This window comes from Crinia signifera, chromosome 8 (genome assembly GCF_055691185.1).
Source record: "Crinia signifera chromosome 8, ASM5569118v1, whole genome shotgun sequence".
NCBI lineage: Eukaryota > Metazoa > Chordata > Amphibia > Anura > Myobatrachidae > Crinia > Crinia signifera.
In genome coordinates this window covers 75,350,833-75,372,515 of record NC_139224.1, presented here as the reverse complement: position 1 = coordinate 75,372,515, position 21,683 = coordinate 75,350,833, and the positions used below count along the sequence as shown (strand labels likewise).

Genomic DNA, 21,683 nt, shown 5'->3' with positions numbered 1-21,683 from the left:
AATCATGTGTTGGTAATGTAAAAAGACCTACAGGACATGATATTAGCAGGTGGTCTCAAATTAAACTACTAAAGAGGCTCAACACTGTTTAGCTGCCAAAAGCAGTTGGAATTGGGCCTAAACAGTGTGGTAAGTTTTTAGGTGATGGCTATTGTGTCTGTTTGACCTCTTCCAAATGTCTGTACTGGCAATAAAAAAAAAGTTTCCAATTTAAATAGCTAGAGAATAAAAACAATTTGCCAGTAATGGGTAAAACCTATAGCACCTGGTAATCCCATGTGGTCTCCCACCTAAGTACTAACCAGGCCCAACACTGCTTAGCTTACAAGATCAGACGAGATTTAGCGTATCCAATGCGGTATGGCTGTAGGTGAGGTGCAGGCACTTTTTTGCCCTCTTCTACTTCTAGAACCAGGAAGCTAATAAAAAAGTTTCCTAACTGTATTGGCTTACTGAAAAAAATCTTGTGTTGGTAATGTAAAAAGACCTACAGGACATAATATTAGCAGGTGGTCTCAAATTAAACTACTAAAGAGGCTCAACACTGTTTAGCTGCCAAAAGCAGTTGGAATTGGGCCGAAACAGTGTGGTAAGTCTTTAGGTGATGGTTATTGTGTCTGTTTGACCTCTCCCAAATGTCTGTATTGGCAATAAAAAGAAAAAGTTTCCAATTTAAATAGCTAGAGAATAAAAACAATTTGCCAGTAATGGGAAAAAACCTACAGCACCTGGTGTTCCCATGTGGTCTCCCAGCCAAGTACTAACCAGGCCCAACACTGCTTAGCTTCCAAGATCAGATGAGATTGGGCACATCCCATGTGGTATGGCTGTAGGTGAGATACAGGCACTTTTTTGCCCTCTTCTACTTCTATAACCAGGTAAGCTAATAAAAAAGTTTCCTAACTGTATTGGCTTACTGAAAAAAATCATTTGTTGATAATGTATAAAGACCTACAGGACATGATATTAGCAGGTGGTCTCAAATTAAACTACTAAAGAGGCTCAACACTGTTTAGCTGCCAAAAGCAGTTGGAATTGGGACTAAACAGTGTGGTAAGTGTTTAGGTGATGGCTATTGTGTCTGTTTGACCTCTCCCAAATGTCTGTACTGGCAATAAAAAAAAAAGTTTCCAATTTAAATAGCTAGAGAATAAAAACAATTTGCCAGTAATGGGAAAAAACCTACAGCACCTTGTGTTCCCATGTGGTCTCCCACCCAAGTACTAACCAGGCCCATCACTGCTTAGCTTCAGGGATCATACGAGATTGGGCGTATCCAATGTGGTATGGCTGTAGGTGAGATACAGGCACTTTTTTGCCCTCTTCTACTTCTATAACCAGGTAAGCTAATAAACAAGTTTCCTAATTGTATTGGCTTACTGAAAAAAATCATGTGTTGGTAATGTAAAAAGACCTACAGGACATAATATTAGCAGGTGCTCTCAAATTAGACTACTAAAGAGGCTCAACACTGTTTAGCTGCCAAAAGCAGTTGGAATTGGGCCGAAACAGTGTGGTAAGTCTTTAGGTGATGGCTATTGTGTCTGTTTGACCTCTCCCAAATGTCTGTATTGGCAATAAAAAGATAAAGTTTCCAATTTAAATAGCTAGAGAATAAAAACAATTTGACAGTAATGGGAAAAAAACCTACAGCACCTGGTGTTCCCATGTGGTCTCCCACCCAAGTACTAATCAGGCCCAACACTGCATAGCGTCCAAGACCAGACGAGATTGGGCGTATCCAATGTGGTATGGCTGTAGGTGACATACAGGCACTTTTTTGCCCTCTTCTACTTCTATAACCAGGTAAGCTAATATAAAAGTTTCCTAACTGTATTTGCTTACTGAAAAAAATCATGTGTTGGTAATGTAAAAAGACCTACAGGACATAATATTAGCAGGTGGTCTCAAATTAAACTACTAAAGAGGCTCGACACTGTTTAGCTTCCAAAAGCAGTTGGAATTGGGCCGAAACAGTGTGGTAAGTCTTTAGGTGATGGCTATTGTGTCTGTTTGACCTCTCCCAAATGTCTGTATAGGCAATAAAAAGATAAAGTTTCCAATTTAAATAGCTAGAGAATAAAAACAATTTGCCAGTAATGGGAAAAAAGCTACAGCACCTGGTGTTCCCATGTGGTCTCCCACCCAAGTACTATCCAGGCCCAACACTGCTTAGCTTCCAAGATCAGACGAGATTGGGCGTATCCAATGTGGTATGGCTGTAGGTGACACACAGGCACTTTTTTGCCCTCTTCTACTTCTATAACCAGGTAAGCTAATAAAAAAGTTTCCTAACTATATTGGCTTACTGAAAAAAATCATGTGTTGGTAATGTAAAAAGACCTACAGGACATAATATTAGCAGGTGGTCTCAAATTAAACTACTAAAGAGGCTCAACACTGTTTAGCTGCCAAAAGCAGTTGGAATTGGGACGAAACAGTGTGGTAAGTCTTTAGGTGATGGCTATTGTGTCTGTTTGACCTCTCCCAAATCTCTGTATTGGCAATAAAAAGAAAACGTTTCCAATTTAAATAGCTAGAGAATAAAAATAATTTGCCAGTAATGGGAAAAAACCTACAGCACCTGGTGTTCCCATGTGGTCTCCCACCCAAGAACTAACCAGGCCCAACACTGCTTAGCTTCCAAGATCAGATGAGATTGGGCGTATCCAATGTGGTATGGCTGTAGGTGAGATAGATGCACTTTTTTGCCCTCTTATACTACTATAACCAGGTAAGCTAATAAAAAAGTTTCCTAACTGTATTGGCTTACTGAAAAAAATCATGTGTTGGTAATGTAAAAAGACCTACAGGAAATGATATTAGCAGGTGGTCTCAAATTAAACTACTAAAGAGGCTCAACACTGTTTAGCTGCCAAAAGCAGTTGGAATTGGGCCTAAACAGTGTGGTAAGTTTTTAGGTGATGGCTATTGTGTCTTTTTGACCTCTCCCAAATGTCTGTATTGGCAATAAAAATAAAAAGTTTCCAATTAAAATAGCAAGAGAATAACAACAATTTGCCAGTAATGGGAAAAAAACTACAGCACCTGGTGTTCCCATGTGGTCTCCCACCCAAGTACTATCCAGGCCCAACACTGCTTAGCTTCCAAGATCAGACGAGATTGGGCGTATCCAATGTGGTATGGCTGTAGGTGACACACAGGCACTTTTTTGCCCTCTTCTACTTCTATAACCAGGTAAGCTAATAAAAAAGTTTCCTAACTATATTGGCTTACTGAAAAAAATCATGTGTTGGTAATGTAAAAAGACCTACAGGACATAATATTAGCAGGTGGTCTCAAATTAAACTACTAAAGAGGCTCAACACTGTTTAGCTGCCAAAAGCAGTTGGAATTGGGACGAAACAGTGTGGTAAGTCTTTAGGTGATGGCTATTGTGTCTGTTTGACCTCTCCCAAATCTCTGTATTGGCAATAAAAAGAAAACGTTTCCAATTTAAATAGCTAGAGAATAAAAATAATTTGCCAGTAATGGGAAAAAACCTACAGCACCTGGTGTTCCCATGTGGTCTCCCACCCAAGAACTAACCAGGCCCAACACTGCTTAGCTTCCAAGATCAGATGAGATTGGGCGTATCCAATGTGGTATGGCTGTAGGTGAGATAGATGCACTTTTTTGCCCTCTTATACTACTATAACCAGGTAAGCTAATAAAAAAGTTTCCTAACTGTATTGGCTTACTGAAAAAAATCATGTGTTGGTAATGTAAAAAGACCTACAGGAAATGATATTAGCAGGTGGTCTCAAATTAAACTACTAAAGAGGCTCAACACTGTTTAGCTGCCAAAAGCAGTTGGAATTGGGCCTAAACAGTGTGGTAAGTTTTTAGGTGATGGCTATTGTGTCTTTTTGACCTCTCCCAAATGTCTGTATTGGCAATAAAAATAAAAAGTTTCCAATTAAAATAGCAAGAGAATAACAACAATTTGCCAGTAATGGGAAAAAAACTACAGCACCTGGTGTTCCCATGTGGTCTCCCACCCAAGTACTAACCAGGCCCAACACTGCTTAGCTTCCAAGATCAGACGAGATTGGGCGTATCCAATGTGGTATGGCTGTAGGTGAGATTACACCACTTTTTTGCCCTCTTCTACTTCTATAACCAGGTAAGCTAATATAAAAGTTTCCTAACTGTATTTGCTTACTGAAAAAAATCATGTGTTGGTAATGTAAAAAGACCTACAGGACATAATATTAGCAGGTGGTCTCAAATTAAACTACTAAAGAGGCTCGACACTGTTTAGCTGCCAAAAGCAGTTGGAATTGGGCCGAAACAGTGTGATAAGTCTTTAGGTGATGGCTATTGTGTCTGTTTGACCTCTCCCAAATGTTTGTATTGGCAATAAAAAGAAAAAGTTTCCAATTTAAATAGCTAGAGAATAAAAAAAATTGACAGTAATGGGAAAAAACATACAGCACCTGGTGTTCCCATGTGGTCACCCACCCAAGTACTAAACAGGCCCATCACTGCTTAGCTTACAAGATCAGATGAGATTGGGCATATCCAATTTGGTATGGCTGTAGGTGATATACAGGCACTTTTTTGCACTCTTCTACTTCTATATCTAGGTAAGCTAATAAAAAAGTTTCCTAACTGTTTTGGCTTACTGAAAAAAATCATGTGTTGGTAATGTAAAAAGACCTACAGGATATGATATAAGCAGGTGGTTTCAAATTAAACTACTAAAGAGGCTCAACACTGTTTAGCTGCCAAAAGCAGTTGGAATTGGGCCTAAACAGTGTGGTAAGTTTTTAGGTGATGGCTATTGTATCTTTTTGACCTTTTCCAAATGTCTGTACAGGCAATAAAGAGAAAAAAGTTTCCAATTTAAAAAACTAGAGAATAAAAACAATTTGCCAGTAATGGGAAAAACCTAAAGCACCAGGTGTTCCCATGTGGTCCCATGTGGTCCCATGTGGTCTCCTACCCAAGTACTAACCAGGCCCAACACTGCTTAGCTTCCAAAAGCAGACGAGATTGTGCGTATCCAATGTGGTATGGCTGTAGGTGAGATATTGGCACTTTTTTGCCCTCTTCTACTTCTATAACCTGGTAAGCTAATAAAAAAGTTTCCTAACTGTATTGGCTTACTGAAAAAAATCATGTGTTAGTAATGTAAAAAGACCTACAGGACATGATATTAGCAGGTGGTCTCAAATTAAACTACTAAAGAGGCTCAACACTGTTTAGCTGCCAAAAGCAGTTTGAATTGGGCCGAAACAGTGTGGTAAGTTTTTAGGTGATGGCTATTGTATCTTTTTGACCTTTTCCAAATGTCTGTACTGGCAATAAAGAGAAAAAAGTTTCCAATTTAAAAAACTAGAGAATAAAAACAATTTGCCAGTAATGGGAAAAACCTACAGCACCTGGTGTTCCCATGTGGTCTCCCACCCAAGTACTAACCAGGGCCAACACTGCTTAGCTTCCAAGATCAGACGAGATTGGGCGTATCCAATGTGGTATGGCTGTAGGTGAGATACAGGCACTTTTTTGTCCTCTTCTACTTCTATAGCCAGGTAAGCTAATAAAAAAGTTTCCTAACTGTATTGGCTTACTGAAAAAAATCATGTGTTGGTAATGTAAAAAGACCTACAGGACATGATATTAGCAGGTGGTCTCAAATTAAACTACTAAAGAGGCTCAACACTGTTTAGCTGCCAAAAGCAGTTGGAATTGGGCCTAAACAGTGTGGTAAGTTTTTAGGTGATGGCTATTGTGTCTGTTTGACCTCTTCCAAATGTCTGTACTGGCAATAAAAAAAAAGTTTCCAATTTAAATAGCTAGAGAATAAAAACAATTTGCCAGTAATGGGTAAAACCTATAGCACCTGGTAATCCCATGTGGTCTCCCACCTAAGTACTAACCAGGCCCAACACTGCTTAGCTTCCAAGATCAGACGAGATTTAGCGTATCCAATGCGGTATGGCTGTAGGTGAGGTGCAGGCACTTTTTTGCCCTCTTCTACTTCTAGAACCAGGAAGCTAATAAAAAAGTTTCCTAATTGTATTGGCTTACTGAAAAAAATCATGTGTTGGTAATGTAAAAAGACCTACAGGACATAATATTAGCAGGTGGTCTCAAATTAAACTACTAAAGAGGCTCAACACTGTTTAGCTGCCAAAAGCAGTTGGAATTGGGCCGAAACAGTGTGGTAAGTCTTTAGGTGATGGTTATTGTGTCTGTTTGACCTCTCCCAAATGTCTGTATTGGCAATAAAAAGAAAAAGTTTCCAATTTAAATAGCTAGAGAATAAAAACAATTTGCCAGTAATGGGAAAAAACCTACAGCACCTGGTGTTCCCATGTGGTCTCCCAGCCAAGTACTAACCAGGCCCAACACTGCTTAGCTTCCAAGATCAGATGAGATTGGGCACATCCCATGTGGTATGGCTGTAGGTGAGATACAGGCACTTTTTTGCCCTCTTCTACTTCTATAACCAGGTAAGCTAATAAAAAAGTTTCCTAACTGTATTGGCTTACTGAAAAAAATCATGTGTTGGTAATGTAAAAAGACCTACAGGACATAATATTAGCAGGTGCTCTCAAATTAGACTACTAAAGAGGCTCAACACTGTTTAGCTGCCAAAAGCAGTTGGAATTGGGCCGAAACAGTGTGGTAAGTCTTTAGGTGATGGCTATTGTGTCTGTTTGACCTCTCCCAAATGTCTGTATTGGCAATAAAAAGATAAAGTTTCCAATTTAAATAGCTAGAGAATAAAAACAATTTGCCAGTAATGGGAAAAAAACCTACAGCACCTGGTGTTCCCATGTGGTCTCCCACCCAAGTACTAATCAGGCCCAACACTGCTTAGCGTCCAAGACCAGACGAGATTGGGCGTATCCAATGTGGTATGGCTGTAGGTGACATACAGGCACTTTTTTGCCCTCTTCTACTTCTATAACCAGGTAAGCTAATATAAAAGTTTCCTAACTGTATTTGCTTACTGAAAAAAATCATGTGTTGGTAATGTAAAAAGACCTACAGGACATAATATTAGCAGGTGGTCTCAAATTAAACTACTAAAGAGGCTCGACACTGTTTAGCTGCCAAAAGCAGTTGGAATTGGGCCGAAACAGTGTGATAAGTCTTTAGGTGATGGCTATTGTGTCTGTTTGACCTCTCCCAAATGTCTGTATTGGCAATAAAAAGAAAAAGTTTCCAATTTAAATAGCTAGAGAATAAAAAAAATTGACAGTAATGGGAAAAAACATACAGCACCTGGTGTTCCCATGTGGTCACCCACCCAAGTACTAAACAGGCCCATCACTGCTTAGCTTCCAAGATCAGATGAGATTGGGCATATACAATTTGGTATGGCTGTAGGTGATATACAGGCACTTTTTTGCACTCTTCTACTTCTATATCTAGGTAAGCTAATAAAAAAGTTTCCTAACTGTTTTGGCTTACTGAAAAAAATCATGTGTTGGTAATGTAAAAAGACCTACAGGATATGATATAAGCAGGTGGTTTCAAATTAAACTACTAAAGAGGCTCAACACTGTTTAGCTGCCAAAAGCAGTTGGAATTGGGCCTAAACAGTTAAACAGTGTGGTAAGTTTTTAGGTGATGGCTATTGTGTCTTTTTGACCTCTCCCAAATGTCTGTATTGGCAATAAAAATAAAAAGTTTCCAATTAAAATAGCAAGAGAATAAAAACAATTTGCCAGTAATGGGAAAAAAACTACAGCACCTGGTGTTCCCATGTGGTCTCCCACCCAAGTACTAACCAGGCCGAACACTGCTTAGCTTCCAAGATCAGACGAGATTGGGCGTATCCAATGTGGTATGGCTGTAGGTGAGATTACACCACTTTTTTGCCCTCTTCTACTTCTATAACCAGGTAAGCTAATATAAAAGTTTCCTAACTGTTTTGGCTTACTGAAAAAAATCATGTGTTGGTAATGTAAAAAGACCTACAGGATATGATATAAGCAGGTGGTTTCAAATTAAACAACTAAAGAGGCTCAACACTGTTTAGCTGCCAAAAGCAGCTGGAATTGGGCCTAAACAGTGTGGTAAGTTTTTAGGTGATGGCTATTGTATCTTTTTGACCTTTTCCAAATGTCTGTACTGGCAATAAAGAGAAAAAAGTTTCCAATTTAAAAAACTAAAGAATAAAAACAATTTGCCAGTAATGGGAAAAACTTACAGCACCAGGTGTTCCCATGTGGTCTCCCACCCAAGTACTAACCAGGCCCAACACTGCTTAGCTTCCAAGAGCAGACGAGATTGTGCGTATCCAATGTGGTATGGCTGTAGGTGAGATAGCGGCACTTTTTTGCCCTCTTCTACTTATATAACCTGGTAAGCTAATAAAAAAGTTTCCTAACTGTATTGGCTTATTGAAAAAAATCATGTGTTAGTAATGTAAAAAGACCTACAGGACATGATATTAGCAGGTGGTCTCAAATTAAACTACTAAAGAGGCTCAACACTGTTTAGCTGCCAAAAGCAGTTTGAATTGGGCCTAAACAGTGTGGTAAGTTTTTAGGTGATGGCTATTGTATCTTTTTGACCTTTTCCAAATGTCTGTACTGGCAATAAAGAGAAAAAAGTTTCCAATTTAAAAAACTAGAGAATAAAAACAATTTGCCAGTAATGGGAAAAACCTACAGCACCTGGTGTTCCCATGTGGTCTCCCACCCAAGTACTAACCAGGGCCAACACTGCTTAGCTTCCAAGATCAGACGAGATTGGGCGTATCCAATGTGGTATGGCTGTAGGTGAGATACAGGCACTTTTTTGTCCTCTTCTACTTCTATAGCCAGGTAAGCTAATAAAAAAGTTTCCTAACTGTATTGGCTTACTGAAAAAAATCATGTGTTGGTAATGTAAAAAGACCTACAGGACATGATATTAGCAGGTGGTCTCAAATTAAACTACTAAAGAGGCTCAACACTGTTTAGCTGCCAAAAGCAGTTGGAATTGGGCCTAAACAGTGTGGTAAGTTTTTAGGTGATGGCTATTGTGTCTGTTTGACCTCTTCCAAATGTCTGTACTGGCAATAAAAAAAAAGTTTCCAATTTAAATAGCTAGAGAATAAAAACAATTTGCCAGTAATGGGTAAAACCTATAGCACCTGGTAATCCCATGTGGTCTCCCACCTAAGTACTAACCAGGCCCAACACTGCTTAGCTTCCAAGATCAGACGAGATTTAGCGTATCCAATGCGGTATGGCTGTAGGTGAGGTGCAGGCACTTTTTTGCCCTCTTCTACTTCTAGAACCAGGAAGCTAATAAAAAAGTTTCCTAACTGTATTGGCTTACTGAAAAAAATCTTGTGTTGGTAATGTAAAAAGACCTACAGGACATAATATTAGCAGGTGGTCTCAAATTAAACTACTAAAGAGGCTCAACACTGTTTAGCTGCCAAAAGCAGTTGGAATTGGGCCGAAACAGTGTGGTAAGTCTTTAGGTGATGGTTATTGTGTCTGTTTGACCTCTCCCAAATGTCTGTATTGGCAATAAAAAGAAAAAGTTTCCAATTTAAATAGCTAGAGAATAAAAACAATTTGCCAGTAATGGGAAAAAACCTACAGCACCTGGTGTTCCCATGTGGTCTCCCAGCCAAGTACTAACCAGGCCCAACACTGCTTAGCTTCCAAGATCAGATGAGATTGGGCACATCCCATGTGGTATGGCTGTAGGTGAGATACAGGCACTTTTTTGCCCTCTTCTACTTCTATAACCAGGTAAGCTAATAAAAAAGTTTCCTAACTGTATTGGCTTACTGAAAAAAATCATTTGTTGATAATGTATAAAGACCTACAGGACATGATATTAGCAGGTGGTCTCAAATTAAACTACTAAAGAGGCTCAACACTGTTTAGCTGCCAAAAGCAGTTGGAATTGGGACTAAACAGTGTGGTAAGTGTTTAGGTGATGGCTATTGTGTCTGTTTGACCTCTCCCAAATGTCTGTACTGGCAATAAAAAAAAAAGTTTCCAATTTAAATAGCTAGAGAATAAAAACAATTTGCCAGTAATGGGAAAAAACCTACAGCACCTTGTGTTCCCATGTGGTCTCCCACCCAAGTACTAACCAGGCCCATCACTGCTTAGCTTCAGGGATCATACGAGATTGGGCGTATCCAATGTGGTATGGCTGTAGGTGAGATACAGGCACTTTTTTGCCCTCTTCTACTTCTATAACCAGGTAAGCTAATAAACAAGTTTCCTAATTGTATTGGCTTACTGAAAAAAATCATGTGTTGGTAATGTAAAAAGACCTACAGGACATAATATTAGCAGGTGCTCTCAAATTAGACTACTAAAGAGGCTCAACACTGTTTAGCTGCCAAAAGCAGTTGGAATTGGGCCGAAACAGTGTGGTAAGTCTTTAGGTGATGGCTATTGTGTCTGTTTGACCTCTCCCAAATGTCTGTATTGGCAATAAAAAGATAAAGTTTCCAATTTAAATAGCTAGAGAATAAAAACAATTTGACAGTAATGGGAAAAAAACCTACAGCACCTGGTGTTCCCATGTGGTCTCCCACCCAAGTACTAATCAGGCCCAACACTGCATAGCGTCCAAGACCAGACGAGATTGGGCGTATCCAATGTGGTATGGCTGTAGGTGACATACAGGCACTTTTTTGCCCTCTTCTACTTCTATAACCAGGTAAGCTAATATAAAAGTTTCCTAACTGTATTTGCTTACTGAAAAAAATCATGTGTTGGTAATGTAAAAAGACCTACAGGACATAATATTAGCAGGTGGTCTCAAATTAAACTACTAAAGAGGCTCGACACTGTTTAGCTTCCAAAAGCAGTTGGAATTGGGCCGAAACAGTGTGGTAAGTCTTTAGGTGATGGCTATTGTGTCTGTTTGACCTCTCCCAAATGTCTGTATAGGCAATAAAAAGATAAAGTTTCCAATTTAAATAGCTAGAGAATAAAAACAATTTGCCAGTAATGGGAAAAAAGCTACAGCACCTGGTGTTCCCATGTGGTCTCCCACCCAAGTACTATCCAGGCCCAACACTGCTTAGCTTCCAAGATCAGACGAGATTGGGCGTATCCAATGTGGTATGGCTGTAGGTGACACACAAGCACTTTTTTGCCCTCTTCTACTTCTATAACCAGGTAAGCTAATAAAAAAGTTTCCTAACTATATTGGCTTACTGAAAAAAATCATGTGTTGGTAATGTAAAAAGACCTACAGGACATAATATTAGCAGGTGGTCTCAAATTAAACTACTAAAGAGGCTCAACACTGTTTAGCTGCCAAAAGCAGTTGGAATTGGGACGAAACAGTGTGGTAAGTCTTTAGGTGATGGCTATTGTGTCTGTTTGACCTCTCCCAAATCTCTGTATTGGCAATAAAAAGAAAACGTTTCCAATTTAAATAGCTAGAGAATAAAAATAATTTGCCAGTAATGGGAAAAAACCTACAGCACCTGGTGTTCCCATGTGGTCTCCCACCCAAGAACTAACCAGGCCCAACACTGCTTAGCTTCCAAGATCAGATGAGATTGGGCGTATCCAATGTGGTATGGCTGTAGGTGAGATAGATGCACTTTTTTGCCCTCTTATACTACTATAACCAGGTAAGCTAATAAAAAAGTTTCCTAACTGTATTGGCTTACTGAAAAAAATCATGTGTTGGTAATGTAAAAAGACCTACAGGAAATGATATTAGCAGGTGGTCTCAAATTAAACTACTAAAGAGGCTCAACACTGTTTAGCTGCCAAAAGCAGTTGGAATTGGGCCTAAACAGTGTGGTAAGTTTTTAGGTGATGGCTATTGTGTCTTTTTGACCTCTCCCAAATGTCTGTATTGGCAATAAAAATAAAAAGTTTCCAATTAAAATAGCAAGAGAATAACAACAATTTGCCAGTAATGGGAAAAACCTACAGCACCTGGTGTTCCCATGTGGTCTCCCACCCAAGTACTAACCAGGCCCAACACTGCTTAGCTTCCAAGATCAGACGAGATTGGGCGTATCCAATGTGGTATGGCTGTAGGTGAGATACAGGCACTTTATTGTCCTCTTCTACTTCTATAACCAGGTAAGCTAATAAAAAAGTTTCCTAACTGTATTGGCTTACTGAAAAAAATCATGTGTTGGTAATGTAAAAAGACCTACAGGACATGATATTAGCAGGTGGTCTCAAATTAAACTACTAAAGAGGCTCAACACTGTTTAGCTGCCAAAAGCAGTTGGAATTGGGCCTAAACAGTGTGGTAAGTTTTTAGGTGATGGCTATTGTGTCTGTTTGACCTCTTCCAAATGTCTGTACTGGCAATAAAAAAAATATTTCCAATTTAAATAGCTAGAGAATAAAAACAATTTGCTAGTAATGGGAAAAAACCTATAGCACCTGGTAATCCCACGTGGTCTCCCACCTAAGTACTAACCAGGCCCAACAGTGCTTAGCTTCCAAGATCAGACGAGATTTAGCGTATCCAATGCGGTATGGCTGTAGGTGAGGTGCAGGTACTTTTTTGCCCTCTTCTACTTCTATAACCAGGAAGCTAATAAAAAAGTTTCCTAATTGTATTGGCTTACTGAAAAAAATCATGTGTTGGTAATGTAAAAAGACCTACAGGACATAATATTAGCAGGTGGTCTCAAATTAAACTACTAAAGAGGCTCAACACTGTTTAGCTGCCAAAAGCAGTTGGAATTGGGCCGAAACAGTGTGGTAAGTCTTTAGGTGATGGCTATTGTGTCTGTTTGACCTCTCCCAAATGTCTGTATTGGCAATAAAAAGAAAAAGTTTCCAATTTAAATAGCTAGAGAATAAAAACAATTTGCCAGTAATGGGAAAAACCTACAGCACCTGGTGTTCCCATGTGGTCTCCCACCCAAGTACTAACCAGGCCCAACACTGCTTAGCTTCCAAGATCAGATGAGATTGGGCACATCCAATGTGGTAAGGCTGTAGGTGAGATACAGGCACTTTTTTGCCCTCTTCTACTTCTATAACCAGGTAAGCTAATAAAAAAGTTTCCTAACTATATTGGCTTACTGAAAAAAAATCATGTGTTGGTAATGTAAAAAGACCTACAAGACATAATATTAGCAGGTGGTCTCAAATTAAACTACTAAAGAGGCTCAACACTGTTTAGCTGCCAAAAGCAGTTGGAATTGGGACGAAACAGTGTGGTAAGTGTTTAGGTGATGGCTATTGTGTCTGTTTGACCTCTCCCAAATGTCTGTACTGGCAATAAAAAAAAAAGTTTCCAATTTAAATAGCTAGAGAATAAAAACAATTTGCCAGTAATGGGAAAAAACCTACAGCACCTGGTGTTCCCATGTGGTCTCCCACCCAAGTACTAACCAGGCCCAACACTGCTTAGCTTCCAAGATCAAACGAGATTGGGCGTATCCAATGTGGTATGGCTGTAGGTGAGATTGCACCACTTTTTTGCCCTCTTCTACTTCTATAACCAGGTAAGCTAATAAAAAAGTTTCCTAACTGTATTGGCTTACTGAAAAAAATCATGTGTTGGTAATGTAAAAAGACCTACAGGACATGATATTAGCAGGTGGTCTCAAATTAAACTACTAAAGAGGCTCAACACTGTTTAGCTGCCAAAAGCAGTTGGAATTGGGCCTAAACAGTGTGGTAAGTTTTTAGGTGATGGCTATTGTGTCTGTTTGACCTCTTCCAAATGTCTGTACTGGCAATAAAAAAAAAGTTTCCAATTTAAATAGCTAGAGAATAAAAACAATTTGCCAGTAATGCGAAAAAACCTATAGCACCTGGTAATCCCACGTGGTCTCCCACCTAAGTACTAACCAGGCCCAACACTGCTTAGCTTCCAAGATCAGACGAGATTTAGCGTATCCAATGCGGTATGGCTGTAGGTGATGTGCAGGTACTTTTTTGCCCTCTTCTACTTCTATAACCAGGAAGCTAATAAAAAAGTTTCCTAATTGTATTGGCTTACTGAAAAAAATCATGTGTTGGTAATGTAAAAAGACCTACAGGACATAATATTAGCAGGTGGTCTCAAATTAAACTACTAAAGAGGCTCAACACTGTTTAGCTGCCAAAAGCAGTTGGAATTGGGCCGAAACAGTGTGGTAAGTCTTTAGGTGATGGCTATTTTTTTTTTTTTTGCAAATAGTTTTTATTAAGATTTTCAAACAGGAACATATCACATCAGAAACAGAGTAAGCAAATATTGAGCGATGCAGAACGCTTCACACTCTCTGTTACAAAATAAACCAAAGAACAAAGATATCTTTAATATTCAAATGTTGTTAGATACTAAGGCGAAAATCTCCTTGTTTCTCATTTCAGAGAGAGGGAGAAGAAAAGTTGTAGAGTTGTAAAAGGGAAGAAAGAGGAAGTGGGGGAAAGGGGGTTTGGGTGTCGGTGCGACTCTCATGCCTTGTACTGTGTAATTTGGAAGATATTTTTGGTATTAAGATTTTTATTTTTTATATTTATTTATTTCTTTATTTACTTTTTTAGATAAAAAGACCTCAGAGGATATCATTTTAATGTTTTGTAGTGATCCGATTCCTTATATGTTAACCATGGGAGCCAAATCGCATTGAATGTTTGGTCTTTGGAGGTTATGGAGTATACGAGGTCGTCCATTGCCATATATTGATCAATTCGGTTGCACCAGTCCGCCATTGAGGGGATAGTAGTGGACTTCCAATATACTGGGATCACCGCTTTTGATGCACTAAGAATATGTCGTACTAGGGATTTTTTATAATTGGATTGGGGTCTGTGTATAAGGTTGAGTAGCCAGAAGCTAGGGGTGGCGGGGAAATCTTCTTGCAGGACAATGTTTGCAGTTTCAATTACCTTTTTCCAATATGTCTGAATGAGCGGACAATCCCACCAAATGTGCAGCATTGTACCTGGGTGTGCCTTACATCTCCAGCATAGGTTGGAGACTCCAGGGTATATTTTTGCCAGCAAGGTTGGGCATCAGTACCATCTAGTAAGGACTTTATAGTGGGTTTCCGTTGTCAAGACATTTAGTGACGAGGAGAAGGTGTTTCTAAAAATTTCTGGCCAATCATCATCTCCTTTCAGGTCGTGGAGGTCTCTTTCCCAATCCGCCATAAATTTCGGTTTAGATGGAAAGATATCGTCAATGACCAGTTTGTATATGTATGAAAGGAGGTGTCTGGGGTATGTTTCAGCACTACATAGTTTTTCAAATGGGGTATTGGGCCTCAGCTTTTTTGTTGGGGGGCCTAGGCTTAGGAGAAAATGTTTGAGCTGTAGGTATCTCCAAATCTCCCTACCCGGTAAGTCCCATTTCTCTTGAATTTCTGGGAATGGCAGGACCCCCGTCGTGGTTATTAATTGATCTATTCGGGATATCCCTCTAGATCTCCACGCGGTGAATGAATTTTCAACCATACCCGGAGGGAATTCCGGATTCCCAAATAGAGGCATTAGAGGGGACCCGGGAGGGGAAATCATGGGGGAAGAGCGGAGTCGAGTCCAACAGTCAAACATGGGGGATGCTAGTGGATGTGTGATTTTCGGGGGTTTTTTGCACCAGGGGAGGTCGGGGTGGGCTTTTGGGATGGTGGCTAATTCTAGGTCTACCCACTGTTTTTTACCCGATTGAGAGGACCATTCCATTATTCTTGTTAGTAAGACTGCATTGTAATATGAAGAGAAGTGAGGGAGTTGGAGACCCCCCGCGTGTTTCCTCTTAAATAGGATCTCATGCTTGAACCTCGGTTTCCGACCCGCCCAGATATAATCCCGTACTTTACGTTGTAAAGATAAAAACCATGAGTTAGGAATACTTACCGGCAGTGTCTGTAAAAAATACAAGATCCTGGGTAGGATATTCATCTTGATTACATTGATTCGTCCTAGCCAAGAGATCCTTTTTGCTCCCCATGAGGATAGGTCGGCCTGTATCCTATTTAATAGCGGGGGGAAATTAATGGCGTATATATCGGAAATGTTTCTAGTGAGGTTTACCCCTAGGTATTTAAGTTGTGTAGGGTGCCACGCGAATGGGGACACCTGTTTCAGGGTTTGTAAACTTGTCTGGTCCAGTGTTAGGTTCAATGCAACTGACTTGGATAGGTTCACTTTGAAATTAGAGAGCTCGCCGTAACGACGAAATTCTTCTAATAAACTGGGGATCGAGGTTAAGGGGTTCGAGATTATCGCCAGTAGATCATCTGCGAATAAGGCCAGCTTGTATTCTCTACTCGCTATTTTGAGTCCCTGTATATTATTATTTTTTCTAATTGCCCTCGCCAGTGCCTCCATAGAGAGAACAAAAATCACAGGGGACAGAGGGCAACCTTGCCGAGTGCCGTTAGCTATCTGAAATGTTTCGGAGAGATCTCCGTTAACTCTGACCTGTGCAGCGGGGGTTAAGTATAGGGCTTTAATTCTCTGGTATCCCCGGGGGCCTACGCCTATATGGGTCAGTATCCCAAGAAGAAAGTCCCAGTCTACCCTGTCGAATGCTTTCTCCGCATCCGTTGAAAGCATGATAGCTGGGGTGGAGCCGCATTTAGCGGCGTGAATTAAATCCAGGACTTTTGCTGTGTGGTCTCTGGCCTCACGGCCAGGTACAAAGCCAACCTGGTCAGAGTGGATCAAACCTGGAAGAAGCAGCTTGAAGCAGTTAGCTATCAGCTTTGCATACAATTTCAGATCAACATTCAACAGGGAGATCGGTCTATAGCTAGCGCATTGTGTTGGGTCCTTCCCCTCTTTGGGGATAACGGAGATATGGGCAAGTAAAGATTGCTTTGGAAATGGGGTATCATCAGCGATCTGATTAAAGGAGGCGAGCATCAGGGGGGATAGGACATCGCCAAATGTCTTGTAGTACTCTATGGGAAAGCCATCTGGACCGGGACTTTTACCGTTCGGGGTGGTTTTTATAGCTATTTCTAATTCCTCAAGGGAAAAAGGGAGATCAAGGGCTTCAATTTCCTTGGTTGACAGTTTCGGAAACTCAATTTCTGTCAAATAGTTCTCTATAGCTGCTTTCTTGAGTGTCTCTGAGTCTAGTCCTTGCTTCTTAGTGAGATTATATAATTGAGAGTAGAAGGTATTAAAGGCTGCGGCAATGTCCCTAGTTGAAGTAAGTGTATGGGCGTCTTGGGATTTGACGTTGGGGATAAATGTTGTGGAGCGTTGTGCGCGTAATGCTCTTGCCAGTAGTTTACCAGGTTTATTTCCAAACAGGAAAAAACGATTACGGCATTTGCGTGCTTCCATTTTAAGTTTCTCAGACATAAAGGAGTTTAATTCCTTCCGGGCTTCTGCTAGTTCATTTAAGGTATTGGCAGAGAGAGAGGATTTATGCAAGAGTTCCAATGAGTTTATTTTTTGGACTATCATCTCTCGCCTTGCTTGTCTTTGTCTTTTTAATTGGGCTCCTAGTTGAATTAGCTTACCTCTAATTACGCATTTGTGCGCTTCCCATATCACGGCTTTAGAAGTCTCTGGAATGTCATTAGTCACTATATAGTCTTGTATAGCTGTTCTAATTTGCTGTTGGAATAGAGGGTTTTGTATAAGTGACGTGTTTAATTTCCAAGTGTATTTCTTAGAAGATGGAGATGGGTAGTTAACGGTTAGAGATACTGGCGCATGGTCCGACCATGAAATCTGGCCAATGTTAGATTTGTGGACGAGGTGTAAGAATCTGTGTGATATCAGGATGTAGTCTATTCTGGTGTATACATTATGGGGGTTTGAATAGAAGGAATAGTCTTTTGACAGGGGATGTTGGATACGCCATGGATCTGCTAGTTGATAGGAGTGGAGGGTCTTACGTACTCTACGGTGGAGTTTGTCTGAGTAGCGCATGGAAGCCTGCGATGAATCGATTCTAGGATCAATCATCCAATTAAAGTCTCCCCCACACAAAAAGACCCCCTGTAGGTGAGGCTGAGCTAGAGATAACGCTTTTTCTAGGAAAGCCGGTTGGTTCTTATTGGGAGCATAAATATTAAGCAGAGAGAATTCATTATTAGAAATTTTACAGGTTATTAGAAGGGCTCTTCCTGGAACCAGATGATGGGGGACTACATCAGTTACATTTATGTGGCGAGAGAATAGGATAGCTACCCCTAGCGTTTTGCCCAGTGGATTGTTGGAGAAGAAACCTACCGGGAAGTCCCTATTTCCAAGAGGAGGGGAAGCCCCTTCTTTAAAGTGTGTTTCTTGTAAGAACACTATGTTGGCTTTTTCTATCTTCAATTCTCTTAGCACTCTGGACCTTTTCTCAGGGACATTAAGACCTCTGGCATTAACAGTTAGGAGTTTAAAATCAGTCATACTGGTTGTACTATCAGGCGTATGTTTTTTGGTGTGTTCTGAGAGTCACAGCATGGGGGGTAGAAAGGGGGACGTGGGGAAGAGAGTGAGGAAAGGACGGGAAGAAAGTCAGAAATACAAAATACATATCTATAAAACATTGAGTGAGTTAGAGATAGGCAGAACAGAAATAACAACACTGCTCCCAGTCCACCAGGCGAGAGCAAAAGTGCTCCCATCCCTGTGGCTGAGACTGTAAGTTGCAGTGTATCGGGGGGCAACAGGGGGTTGGGCTAAGGCCCATCCCAAATACATCAGGAACATAAATACTAACTGAAACATGCAAAATTACATTTCTAACACATGAGTTTAGGGGATAACTGGACCCCGAGGCACTCAGGAGAGTGGACTAAACTTCGGTTAAATGGAACCAATAAGGCTAAGTATACTTGCCTCTATGAGGCTGCTTAACTATAACATTGTAACATGACTGTATAAATGTTTAAACTAAGATCTCTGACCTCTGCAGGGTTTTCTGATAATTGAAGTCCTAGCAGCATGGCAGTTATAAGTCAGGTTATTGGTTGTGCAAAGGAGGGGGAGTTTGGAGATCTCGAGGACTGTGACCTGTTGCGGGGCTTCGATGACTTTTCGACGATCTGAAATGGAGGGTTCATCGCGGGGGGCGAAGGAGGAGAGATCTGGGAACGAAGTGAGCGCCATTCAGGAGCTTTCACTGGTGGTATGCCGAGGGTAGCACAAAAAGAGTCCAGGTCTTCAGGGTTGCGGAGTGTCGCGGTTTTCCCTCCATGGGATGCTGTAATACTGAAAGGGTATCCCCATCTGTATTTGATGTTTAATTTCCTCATAGTGTCTGTCAGAGGCTTAATCTGTCGCCTGGACTGAAGTGTGAGCCAGGAGAGATCCTGGAATATCTGGATTGGGTGCCCATCGAGTTCTAGGCCCGTTGAGGAGCGTGTTTTCCTAAGGATTTCATCCTTCTGGGAGAAATAATGGAGCCTGCAGATTACATCTCTAGGACGATCAGACTGTAGGCCTCTAGGGCGGAGCGCTCTGTGGGCTCTATCGAAGATTATAGAATCATTGGGATCATTTTCCAATATTCCATTAAAGATTTTTGTGAGGACATCACTGAGGCCTTGCGAGGGAATGTCTTCTGGGATACCTCTTACCCTCAGATTGTTTCTTCGCCCTCTGTTGTCGATATCATCTAGGTGTTCGCGGAGTGACTGGATTTCCTCTGCCTGTGATCTGACTGTATCCACCAGGGATTTATTGAAGGCATCAGATTTTTCTCCTGCAGCTTCCAAAGATTCCACTCGTGAGCCGAGGTGGAGAAGCTCTTGTTTAAGGCTGGATACTTCCGTATGGACTACGTCTCGTAGCTTGGTCTCTAAGGAGATAAAGTCCTCCTTCGTGGGGACTTCTGCTTTGGTGGGCAGAGTTTGTAGAAGTTTGAAAATTTTTTGCAGATCTCGGTTATCTGTTTGTGCCGAGGGTAAGGTTGTATCGCCTGAGTCAGGTGAGCCCTCTGATACCTCTGAGTGGGTTGGGGAGGCAGGGTTCGATGGGGTCGCCATCACTTTGTCTGTCTGGGACCTCAAGTATTTTCGGAGGTCAACGGTGGGCTGAGTTTGTGAAGAGCGAGTGCTTCCCCCTTTTCCCCGACGTCTCTTGGAACTCATGTATGTCCACTCATTAAGTTAAGTGACTGTGTAGGGTACAGTGCAGTGGTTAGGTTCAGAATCACCTGCTATGGGAGGGAGGAGATAGGAGCACAGGCAGAAGTTGGTTGAAGTTTTATTGTTGAGGTTCACAGTCCATTTTAAAGTATATCTCTTATCTCATGGCCTTTGTTGCGTATATAGGTCTGATGCAGTGGGATTTCGCCGCCATCCCCCCTGAGTGGGATCACTCAGCCATCGTGGGGTTTTGTGGGGCCATCGCGAATATTCATACACTCACACGCCAAATCAGTGGTCTGGTCGGGTAAATGGAGGCGGATGTGCCAGTAGCTTGTACTTGCTGGAGAAAGTTATTGTGGGCGAGCTTAAGTGCAGAGGGTCACTGCCCGGTAACGTTGTCTAGTTGGGGAGGCTTATTGCACTGTAAAAGAGCCAGTGCTAGCTTTTTGAAAATTGAGGTCCCCAGCACGAAGCTGGGGGAGGGGTCTCCCTTTTCAGCAGGTATGGGACAGGCTGCTGTTGCAGGATTGAGGCTGTGGTTATAGGCAGGTTCAGTCCAGGCTGGATTGAGAAGGTTTTTATATGGGACCTAGTGTTGGGCAGGCAGTGAGGGATTGGTCACTGGCAGACCTGACTTTTTGGTGTTTGGTTCAGGTATGTAGAAGGGTCTCCGGGTCTGCCAGTCCACCCCAGGTACAGGGAGAGGCAAAGGAGGGTGCTCAGCTCGCTTAGAGCCACTCGCCCCTGGGCTGGTATGTTTTTATTTGTGGCCCCAAAATGGTGGTCGCGGGTCCCGCCAGGTACTCTATTGGGGCAGCCAAGGGGTGGGGAGTCTCCCCAGGTATTTGTCAGAGCCTCAGGACGTGAGCTGGAAAGGACCCAGGCTCCAGGGATATTTCTGGCTGTCGAGGGAGAGAGTGATGCGCCTGCAAGATGGCCGCCGTCACTCCAGGCAGCAGGGTCCCACAGGGTGTGCGGCGTTGGTGTGCGGCGTCTCTTACCTCAGCCCCAGGTGTCCTGAGGCCACTGTCACGAAGCCTGCTAGTAGCTGGGGGGGGACCGGAGGCAGCAGAGGAAAAACGCCGCGGCTCCGACCGCCGCTGCGTCCGTTCGGTGCGCCACGGAGCTCAACCAGCGGCTGTGTTCCCTAATCGAGGTCCCGGCGCCTGGAGAGGGCTAGGCCGCGTCCCGCAGCACAGCTTCCCTGCGTCTCCCGGACCCGCGGAAGGTCTCGTTCGGTGCCCCTCTTCGGCAGCAGCCAGGTAGGGTCAGTGAGGGGAGCAGAGGGTGTCTGATGTCAGGGTAAAGCGGCCCCGATTCTGGATGGGCAAGGGAGCCTCAGTGAAAAGCAGCCTCACCGCTTCTTGGCCAGGCCACGCCCCGCCCCCCGCCTAGGTGATGGCTATTGTGTCTGTTTGACCTCTCCCAAATGTCTGTATTGACAATAAAAAGAAATAGTTTCCAATTTAAATAGCTAGAGAATAAAAACAATTTGCCAGTAATGGGAAAAACCTACAGCACCTGGTGTTCCCATGTGGTCTCCCACCCAAGTACTAACCAGGCCCAACACTGCTTAGCTTCCAAGATCAGATGAGATTGGGCACATCCAATGTGGTATGGCTGTAGGTGAGATACAGGCACTTTTTTGCCCTCTTCTACTTCTATAACCAGGTAAGCTAATAAAAAAGTTTCCTAACTATATTGGCTTACTGAAAAAAATCATGTGTTG

The 21,683-nt window shown here is 41.8% G+C and overlaps 22 non-coding genes and 9 pseudogenes across 22 annotated transcripts; all 31 read right to left on the bottom strand.

Moving 5' to 3' along the window:
• Positions 1-253: 253 nt before the first annotated feature.
• On the bottom strand, positions 254-372 carry LOC146028561 (5S ribosomal RNA; annotated as a pseudogene).
• Positions 373-716: 344 nt separating this feature from the next.
• On the bottom strand, positions 717-835 carry LOC146032463 (5S ribosomal RNA). The gene has a single exon (XR_014457896.1). It is a non-coding gene; the product is annotated as a 5S ribosomal RNA (ribosomal RNA).
• Positions 836-1,179: 344 nt separating this feature from the next.
• LOC146029133 (5S ribosomal RNA) lies at positions 1,180-1,298 on the bottom strand (annotated as a pseudogene).
• A 346-nt stretch (positions 1,299-1,644) lies between these two features.
• LOC146035066 (5S ribosomal RNA) lies at positions 1,645-1,763 on the bottom strand. The gene has a single exon (XR_014460469.1). It is a non-coding gene; the product is annotated as a 5S ribosomal RNA (ribosomal RNA).
• A 345-nt stretch (positions 1,764-2,108) lies between these two features.
• On the bottom strand, positions 2,109-2,227 carry LOC146032228 (5S ribosomal RNA). Its single transcript, XR_014457672.1, has one exon. It is a non-coding gene; the product is annotated as a 5S ribosomal RNA (ribosomal RNA).
• A 345-nt stretch (positions 2,228-2,572) lies between these two features.
• On the bottom strand, positions 2,573-2,691 carry LOC146031521 (5S ribosomal RNA). The gene has a single exon (XR_014456986.1). It is a non-coding gene; the product is annotated as a 5S ribosomal RNA (ribosomal RNA).
• Positions 2,692-3,036: 345 nt separating this feature from the next.
• LOC146031267 (5S ribosomal RNA) lies at positions 3,037-3,155 on the bottom strand. Its single transcript, XR_014456738.1, has one exon. It is a non-coding gene; the product is annotated as a 5S ribosomal RNA (ribosomal RNA).
• A 345-nt stretch (positions 3,156-3,500) lies between these two features.
• LOC146031520 (5S ribosomal RNA) lies at positions 3,501-3,619 on the bottom strand. The gene has a single exon (XR_014456985.1). It is a non-coding gene; the product is annotated as a 5S ribosomal RNA (ribosomal RNA).
• Positions 3,620-3,964: 345 nt separating this feature from the next.
• Positions 3,965-4,083, bottom strand: LOC146031107 (5S ribosomal RNA). Its single transcript, XR_014456583.1, has one exon. It is a non-coding gene; the product is annotated as a 5S ribosomal RNA (ribosomal RNA).
• A 344-nt stretch (positions 4,084-4,427) lies between these two features.
• LOC146028307 (5S ribosomal RNA) lies at positions 4,428-4,546 on the bottom strand (annotated as a pseudogene).
• Positions 4,547-4,891: 345 nt separating this feature from the next.
• On the bottom strand, positions 4,892-5,030 carry LOC146029742 (5S ribosomal RNA; annotated as a pseudogene).
• Positions 5,031-5,375: 345 nt separating this feature from the next.
• LOC146032190 (5S ribosomal RNA) lies at positions 5,376-5,494 on the bottom strand. Its single transcript, XR_014457634.1, has one exon. It is a non-coding gene; the product is annotated as a 5S ribosomal RNA (ribosomal RNA).
• Positions 5,495-5,836: 342 nt separating this feature from the next.
• LOC146028356 (5S ribosomal RNA) lies at positions 5,837-5,955 on the bottom strand (annotated as a pseudogene).
• Positions 5,956-6,299: 344 nt separating this feature from the next.
• Positions 6,300-6,418, bottom strand: LOC146032462 (5S ribosomal RNA). The gene has a single exon (XR_014457895.1). It is a non-coding gene; the product is annotated as a 5S ribosomal RNA (ribosomal RNA).
• Positions 6,419-6,764: 346 nt separating this feature from the next.
• On the bottom strand, positions 6,765-6,883 carry LOC146033144 (5S ribosomal RNA). The gene has a single exon (XR_014458554.1). It is a non-coding gene; the product is annotated as a 5S ribosomal RNA (ribosomal RNA).
• A 344-nt stretch (positions 6,884-7,227) lies between these two features.
• Positions 7,228-7,346, bottom strand: LOC146027514 (5S ribosomal RNA). Its single transcript, XR_014454912.1, has one exon. It is a non-coding gene; the product is annotated as a 5S ribosomal RNA (ribosomal RNA).
• A 353-nt stretch (positions 7,347-7,699) lies between these two features.
• Positions 7,700-7,818, bottom strand: LOC146034050 (5S ribosomal RNA). The gene has a single exon (XR_014459456.1). It is a non-coding gene; the product is annotated as a 5S ribosomal RNA (ribosomal RNA).
• A 345-nt stretch (positions 7,819-8,163) lies between these two features.
• Positions 8,164-8,282, bottom strand: LOC146035100 (5S ribosomal RNA). Its single transcript, XR_014460504.1, has one exon. It is a non-coding gene; the product is annotated as a 5S ribosomal RNA (ribosomal RNA).
• Positions 8,283-8,627: 345 nt separating this feature from the next.
• On the bottom strand, positions 8,628-8,746 carry LOC146032189 (5S ribosomal RNA). Its single transcript, XR_014457633.1, has one exon. It is a non-coding gene; the product is annotated as a 5S ribosomal RNA (ribosomal RNA).
• Positions 8,747-9,088: 342 nt separating this feature from the next.
• LOC146028355 (5S ribosomal RNA) lies at positions 9,089-9,207 on the bottom strand (annotated as a pseudogene).
• A 344-nt stretch (positions 9,208-9,551) lies between these two features.
• On the bottom strand, positions 9,552-9,670 carry LOC146032461 (5S ribosomal RNA). Its single transcript, XR_014457894.1, has one exon. It is a non-coding gene; the product is annotated as a 5S ribosomal RNA (ribosomal RNA).
• Positions 9,671-10,014: 344 nt separating this feature from the next.
• LOC146029132 (5S ribosomal RNA) lies at positions 10,015-10,133 on the bottom strand (annotated as a pseudogene).
• Positions 10,134-10,479: 346 nt separating this feature from the next.
• LOC146035065 (5S ribosomal RNA) lies at positions 10,480-10,598 on the bottom strand. Its single transcript, XR_014460468.1, has one exon. It is a non-coding gene; the product is annotated as a 5S ribosomal RNA (ribosomal RNA).
• Positions 10,599-10,943: 345 nt separating this feature from the next.
• On the bottom strand, positions 10,944-11,062 carry LOC146032227 (5S ribosomal RNA). Its single transcript, XR_014457671.1, has one exon. It is a non-coding gene; the product is annotated as a 5S ribosomal RNA (ribosomal RNA).
• Positions 11,063-11,407: 345 nt separating this feature from the next.
• On the bottom strand, positions 11,408-11,526 carry LOC146031519 (5S ribosomal RNA). Its single transcript, XR_014456984.1, has one exon. It is a non-coding gene; the product is annotated as a 5S ribosomal RNA (ribosomal RNA).
• A 344-nt stretch (positions 11,527-11,870) lies between these two features.
• Positions 11,871-11,989, bottom strand: LOC146030275 (5S ribosomal RNA). Its single transcript, XR_014455774.1, has one exon. It is a non-coding gene; the product is annotated as a 5S ribosomal RNA (ribosomal RNA).
• A 343-nt stretch (positions 11,990-12,332) lies between these two features.
• On the bottom strand, positions 12,333-12,451 carry LOC146028608 (5S ribosomal RNA; annotated as a pseudogene).
• Positions 12,452-12,794: 343 nt separating this feature from the next.
• Positions 12,795-12,913, bottom strand: LOC146031457 (5S ribosomal RNA). The gene has a single exon (XR_014456924.1). It is a non-coding gene; the product is annotated as a 5S ribosomal RNA (ribosomal RNA).
• A 345-nt stretch (positions 12,914-13,258) lies between these two features.
• LOC146030558 (5S ribosomal RNA) lies at positions 13,259-13,377 on the bottom strand. The gene has a single exon (XR_014456049.1). It is a non-coding gene; the product is annotated as a 5S ribosomal RNA (ribosomal RNA).
• Positions 13,378-13,720: 343 nt separating this feature from the next.
• Positions 13,721-13,839, bottom strand: LOC146028364 (5S ribosomal RNA; annotated as a pseudogene).
• A 7,624-nt stretch (positions 13,840-21,463) lies between these two features.
• On the bottom strand, positions 21,464-21,582 carry LOC146030307 (5S ribosomal RNA). The gene has a single exon (XR_014455806.1). It is a non-coding gene; the product is annotated as a 5S ribosomal RNA (ribosomal RNA).
• Positions 21,583-21,683: the final 101 nt, after the last annotated feature.